We start from the raw sequence: 7431 nt of genomic DNA, 5'->3' as shown, positions 1-7431 counted from the left end.
GAGGTTGGGGTACATATAGAACAGAGAGACTGCTCTCCAAAACCAACTAAGGATGATCCAAAAATTGGATCCCACCTCCTTACTGAGTTAGAGCCATCTCTTAAGTGGCATTGACGTCTACTATCATCTTTGGGTCATCGTGTGTGCTAGTCTTGATAATGATTAGCACAGCTGTGACAACCTTCAGCTCAACTCTCTTGAGGAACTCCTTCAATTCTTCCTTGAAGATGGTGCGGCCAGCCTTGTAGGTTTTGTACATAGTAGTGCTGAGGCAGTGAGGCTCCCTTTTGCTCATGTTTGAAAAGATATGTGTCAGCCTAACTGAATATAAAAGAGTGATCGAAAATGAGAATCTAGACCAAAATATATGATGCACACTGAGAAAAAATTACTGGAAAAAAAACTGAAAACTGAGTAAAGATGACATGACAATGACTACTGGAGTAATGAAAAATAAAAAAAAATGGAGAAAGAAAAAAGAAGACTGAACAAAGAGACTAATGACTGAAGAAAAAGACACTAATGAAGAAAATAAAACAGATGAAGATTGAAGAAGAAAACATTGATGAACCGGTGAGGTGATTGAAGAGACTGGAAAATGTATAAAAAGAACTGAGAAACTGATTGACCGATGAATTACTAAATATGACTCCTATTCCCCTAGCCACCTTGATAATAGGCTCACAATAACAAACACAGAATGACCAAAGAATAGACGAAGAAAAGACTGATGAGAAAAGACAAATATTGAGAATTGAACTGATAACACCCCAAAATGAAAAAGTAAACTTCAAAAAGTAAAACTAAACTGAGATGAGACTGAAGATGAGCAAGAAAAACAGAATTAAACTTAGACAATAACTGAGAACAAAAACAAACAATACTGTGAAAACTGAAAAACAAGAATTACTAACTGCAACTGAAAACAAGACTGGTGACTGATACATAGAGATACTAAGAACTACTAAGGCTGAAAAAGTGAAGCAGTGCTTGATGAATTAGTGTGTGGTCAGAGCACTAGGGACTAACTGAATGAATGGTAACTGAGAGTTACATTGAAGGTCTGCATTACTGATATAGAACTAAACTCTCCAGACTGATGGGCTAAACTGTCAATGATGACTGAAGATAAGCTCTTCTACATGTGTACTAGTAACTTTAGGAACTAAACAATGAATACTAAAAACTGATAGAAAAACCTATGCAATCAATTGAAAAAAAGGAAGACTAAACATTCACTGAACTGCATTATACACATTCAATCCTATTAACATTCACGAAAATTTGTTTATATGGCAGCCAAAACGAAGTTAAACAAATTGATGACTGATCATTCCATGGACTGAATTATACACATCGTGTCCTATTAACTTCCACCTAATTTTTTACAGCCAAAATGAAGAAACAAATTGATGGACTGAGCATAATACCTAGGGCTACGTACATGAAAAACATTAATTACCTAGGTCATAATCAAATATTCACCACAAGCATCCTGCGGAAAATACAAACGCCTTGCTTCTGAGCATAGCTAGTATATTCAATGACTGAGTCCCAAGAAAGTACCTATAAGATCCACCATCCCTCATGATAATGAAGAGCACGTGCACTGCACATAATAGACACTGAACAAACAGAAATGGCATAAGAATCACCACCACTTTTGACCCAATAAAACACATGCCACAACCCCCAACGGCTGAATAGGTGAGCAATAACTCATTTTTATCAGTGATCAAAGCTTTCTCATGTAAATTTTGAAACAAATAATTCATACGCTAATCTGGATTAGTGTAGACAAATAGCAGTCACATAACTGAAACTGTCAAAAAAAAGCGAAAACATCAAGACACGCAGATTTTGTTCACCTCCCCGATAGGGCGGACAAAAAAACAACCTGAAGTAAAATGAAAAACAGACGTCTAAAAATTAGTAAAAGTGGACTAAAAAGGACTGGATGGGGTACTACTTTTATCACTTTAAATATACTGTGTGACTAATTACAAGATACTCCATAGTGCAATGACAAATTCACTACCATATGCCTTTTTATTTTTGGATTTCTTGGACGTTTTTGGCTGTGGGCATCGTGCTTTGCAGAGGCCCGACACTCTTTCAATGCAGTTGTATCACCTTGATATATCAATTGAATGAGATGTTCTTTATCAAAAAAAATGTTTTTTTGGCCAATACAGCCTTTGCACTTGTAATTACTGAATAAAATAGTACTTAACAAGAAGTGTATACTATAGTACTCAGGACAAATAAATAGGATATTTGTGTCATTGTGTGTGTGTGTGTGTGTGTTTTGTACCTAAGTGTACTGAGACATGATCGTTAGTCCATCTCTGTTGCTTCATCCCCTCTATTGTCCCATCTTTACAATTATAAATTGTTCCTATCAGAATCGTATCTCCCATCCATGATGCTATATTATATTTAGTTGCATCCTTTTTGGCTTACCATGTATAGACCTGAATTACAATAACGGTCTGATAAATATATAGGTACCTTGTTGTAATTGATGATATATGGGATGGAAACTTGTGGACAGTTATAAACTTGGCATTCTCCAACAACAACACTTTGGGTAGTCGGCTAATCACAACAACTCGTAAAGTCGGTGTAGCTGAATTATGTTGCACTTCTCCTAATGGTTCAGTCTATCAAATGAAACCTCTTAGTGTTGATGATTCCAAACATCTCTTCTATAGAAGGTTATTTTCTGATGAGAGTGGATGTCCTCTTCAATTTAAAGAAGTGTCCATGGATATATTGAAGAAATGTGGTGGAGTACCATTGGCAATTATTACTATAGCTAGTTCTTTGTCTAGTGGCCAGCAGGTAAAGCCAAAGGATGAGTGGCATGTTTTGCTAGAGTCTATTGGGCGTGGACTTACTGAAGACCCCAGTGTAGAGGAGATGTTGAGGATACTACCATTCAGCTACTATGACCTGCCTGGTCATCTGAAGACATGCTTATTATATCTAAGTATGTTTCCAGAAGATAGCAAGATCATGGAAGATCAGTTGATATGGATGTGGATTGCCGAGAGTTTTATCCAATGTGAAACATAAAAATCTAGTCTCTTTCAGATTGGAGAAACTTACTTTAATGAGTTTGTGAATAGAAGCCTTCTCCAGCCGGTATACGGTAAAGATGGCATAGTACATGCCTGCCGTGTACACGATAGTGTGCTGGATCTAATTTGTCTTTTGTCAAGGGAAGAGAACTTTGCTAGTGTACTGAATGGTAGCATGTCATCTCAGGGCAGTGTCCGCAGGTTGTCCCTCCAGAAGATTATGAAAGAAGAACATGAAACCACACCTCTCGAATCTATGAGTTTGGTACAAGTGAGGTCCATTGCTACATTCAAACCTGCTATTGATGTCATGCCTCGTTTCTCAAGCTTTGTTGTTTTGCGTGTATTGAATTTGAGTGGATGTCGGTTTGATAAAGATAACCATGGGGAGTTGTGGAGTTTAGTTCACCTGAGGTACCTAGGCCTATCCGATATAGGACTTATAGAGCTCCCGGAAGAGGTTGGAAAGTTACAGTTTTTGCAGGTGCTGGATGTGAGACGAAACCGTGGTCTAGAAAAACTGCCATCGAGTGTTAGTAAACTGAGAAGATTGATGCGCCTACTTTATGAGGAAACATGCAATCGGCTTCCAGATGGGATTGGAAACCTGACAGCAATGGAAGAGTTGTGTTCTATTCATGGTAACTCTCTAAGCATTGTGAAAGAGATGGGCAACATGAAAAGAATGAGGAAGTTTGAAGCTGTGTTTGGGGATTTGAGCTTAGAGTTGGAGGAAGCTTTTGTGAAGTCACTAGGGGAAATGTCCAACCTGCAAAGTGTAACCATTTTTATTGATGGTAAATATAGCATGATGGATCTCTTGGGGGAAAGGTGGGTTCCCCCTTGAGGCCTCCGGGAATTGAAGTCACATGCTGACAGAGCTGTTAAACATGATTATGTAATGGTCTTGTAGACCCTAGTTGTAGCGATCGCTATTCTGGTCACCTTCAGACGTGAGGTTCACGTATAGGATAGATTAGTTGTAGAGGGACTCCCCTTTTATCTCTCTCTCTCATCTATCTGGATTCCCTCTTGTAATCTTTCTGGTCTCCTCAACCGACTCCTGTAATACCTCGAGGGAAACCTCTCGCTATCAATATAAGATCATGTGGCCCTCTCTGTTGAGGGTTGAGACGCTTCATCATCAACTTACATGGTATCAGAGCAGGCCTCTTCCATCTCATCTAGCTCATCCTCGTCGATCCACCTCGCAACCATGTCCACCTCCACCGCCGTTCCTACCTCTGGCCTCAACTACAACACATCCGAGCCTCTCACCAGGACGAACTACGTCCTCTGGCGAGCTCAAGCACGATCCCAGATAATGGGCGCCGGCTTGTATGGCTACATCGACAAAACCCTAGAGGAGCCTCCCAAAACCATAGCCACCAAAGACAAAGACGGCAAGGATCAGGTTGTCTCGAACCCTGCCTATGCCCCCTGGCTTGTCCAGGACCAACAAATCGTCACCTATCTTTTTCGAAACCTCTCCAAAGAGGTCCTTGTTCAGGTGGCATCCATGGAAACCTCACACGCGATCTGGACAGCGTTGGCTAATATGTTCTCGGCCGTCTCCCTCTCCCGCGTCAACAACATCCACGCTGCCCTCACCAACGCGCAGAAGGGCACACAATCTGCCTCGGCGTTCTTTAGGCACGTGTGTTCTCTCTCTGATGAGCTTGCGGCGGTGGGCAAGCCTATCGGGGAACCGGAAGTGATCTCCTTCATTGTTACCGGCCTCGACATGGAATACCAACCACTCATCTCCGCCCTTGATGTCCGCGTCGAGCCCATTACTGTCGACCACCTCTTCTCTCTGGTCGCGAACTTTGATCAGCGCCTCGAGATGTATCATGGCAATGGCGCTGGTGGCTTCAAGTCTTCAGCGAACGCTGCCTCCAGGGGCCGCCAGGGAGGCAACAGGGGCGGCTACCGATCTCAGAGAGGCGGGGGAAACAGCGGATCTCGCGGCGGTGGTGGCTACCCAGGTGGTGGCGGCGGCTACCCCAACAATGGAGGATGTGGCGGCTATGGTGGCGGCTATCACCAGAACAATGGTGGTGGTGGCTACCAAGGTGGTGGCGGCGGCGGCTACTATCTTCCCGGCAACAACAACAATCAGCGGCGTCCTTCCTCCAATAGGGGACGAAATTTCCAAGGTTATGAAGGCTATGAAGGAAAGTGCCAAATCTGTAAGAAAACAAATCATATTGTCAAAGATTGTGATTGGCGCTATGCTGATGATAATTCCCAGAAAAAGAAAGTTGCAGCTGCTGCAGATACATCATACGGCGTCGATACCAACTGGTACATGGACACGGGTGCAACCAACCACATCACCGAAGAATTGGAAAAGCTAACCATGCATGACAAGTATCGTGGCCATGATCAAGTTTACACTGCCGCAAATGGTGCAGGTATGGAAATTAGTCATATTGGTCAATCACTTATCACAACCCCACACAAAAACCTTGAGATAAATGAGTTTCTTCATGTTCCTAGTGCTTCCAAAACTCTATTATCTGTTCATAGAATTGCCCTTGATAACAATGTCTTTCTTGAGTTTCACCCGTTCTTCTTTTTGATCAAGGATCAGGTCACGAAGAGAATCCTTCATAGAGGTGTCTGTGTGGAAGGACTCTATGCATTGATCCCTCAGTACTGCCAATACAATAAACAAGTGTATGGTGCCATCAAGCTCTCTGCTGAAAGGTGGCACAGTCGTCTAGGTCATCCGTCGTTTACTACTGTTCGTCAAATTCTTAGTAGGAATAAACTCCCAGTTGTTGGGGGGAGAAACTCAGAAACAATTTGTGATTCATGTCAAAAAGCATAAAGTCATCAGTTACCTTATCCTGTTTCTACTAGTGTGTCTACCAAGCCATTGCAACTTATTTTTTCTGATGTCTGGGGTCCTGCACCCACTTCTATTGGTAGACACTCTTATTATGTGAGTTTTATCGATGACTTTAGTAAGTATACTTGGATATACCTTCTTAAAAAACGTTCTGACGTGTTTCAAGTTTTTCACAACTTCCAAGCTCTTGTTGAGCGAAAGTTCGATAGCAAAATCATTGCCATACAGTCAGACTGGGGTGGTGAGTATGAGAAACTTAACTCTTTTTTCAAAAGATAGGTATCTCTCATCATGTCTCATGCCCCCATGCACATCAGCAAAATGGGTCAGCTGAACGTAAGCACAGACACATCGTTGAAGTTGGCTTAGCTCTTTTAGCTTCAGCCTCTATGCCTCTCAAATTCTGGCATGAAGCTTTTCTCACTGCTGTACATCTTATCAACATGTGGCCTAGTCGCACTATTTCACTAGTAGAAAACGGAGCTTTAAAACCGGTTCGTAAGGGCCTTTAGTGCCGGTTCCATAACCAGCACTAATTGGTGGGCACTAAAGCCCCCCCCCTTTAGTACCGGTTCGGCACGAACCGGCGCTAAAGTGCCACCACGTGGCATGAGCTCGCGCCCTGGTATGGGGGACCTTTAGTACCGGTTGGTACTAAAGGTTTTTTTAATTTTTTTTTTGAAAATTTTGGAATTTTTTTATTTTAATTTTTTCGATTTTTAATTTTTCTGAATTGTTTGGTGATTTAGTCTCTAATCACCTCTCTTAACTGCTCAAGTGTGGATCACTCATTCCAAATCATCTAACTTCCCGACCGGTCATCCATCCCTCTCACTACTCCAGCCCGAGCACGCTTAACTTTCGGGTTCTATTCTCCTTTGTTTCCAAGTCTGCACTTGTTGTTTTCCTGACAATAGTAAGATGCCAATCCTATTAACCCTCAGGAGTTTAGCTTGAGCATGAAGTCACACATTTCACTGTTTGAGTTTGAAACTATTATTCTAAAAAACAGTAATTATTTAGTAACACTAATATTTCTTGAATAAGTTTGACCATTGTTTGACCACAGTTTGACCATAGTTTGACCAGATTTAACCAAAATTCAAAAAATTGAAATAAGTATTTAGTAACACTAATATTCTTGAATAATTATGTAGTAACATTAATACTTCTTGAATAAGTAGTTTGACCAGATTTAACAAATTTTTGTAAAAAAAACTTAAATTTGACCATATCTTTTTTTCCTTTTGGAATTTGAGGATTCTAAAAAATTGCAAACAGGCCGTAGGCCGTCTCCATTGGATGCGGATTTTCATGCTTAATTTTTTGATATATTGTACGTTTTTTTCCGACATCGTATGCAAAAGTTATAGCCGTTTTACATTTTCCCTACGCTTTTTGCAAAACATGTCCAAATTTAAGTTTCCAAATTTTCCTAACTAGTAGATGTAGTAATATAACTACCTCTCGAAGGATTTTATTTTTTGAAGT

This window comes from Triticum dicoccoides, chromosome 2A (genome assembly GCF_002162155.2).
Source record: "Triticum dicoccoides isolate Atlit2015 ecotype Zavitan chromosome 2A, WEW_v2.0, whole genome shotgun sequence".
Classification (NCBI taxonomy): Eukaryota; Viridiplantae; Streptophyta; class Magnoliopsida; order Poales; family Poaceae; genus Triticum; species Triticum dicoccoides.
This window is presented reverse-complemented; position numbering follows the sequence as displayed.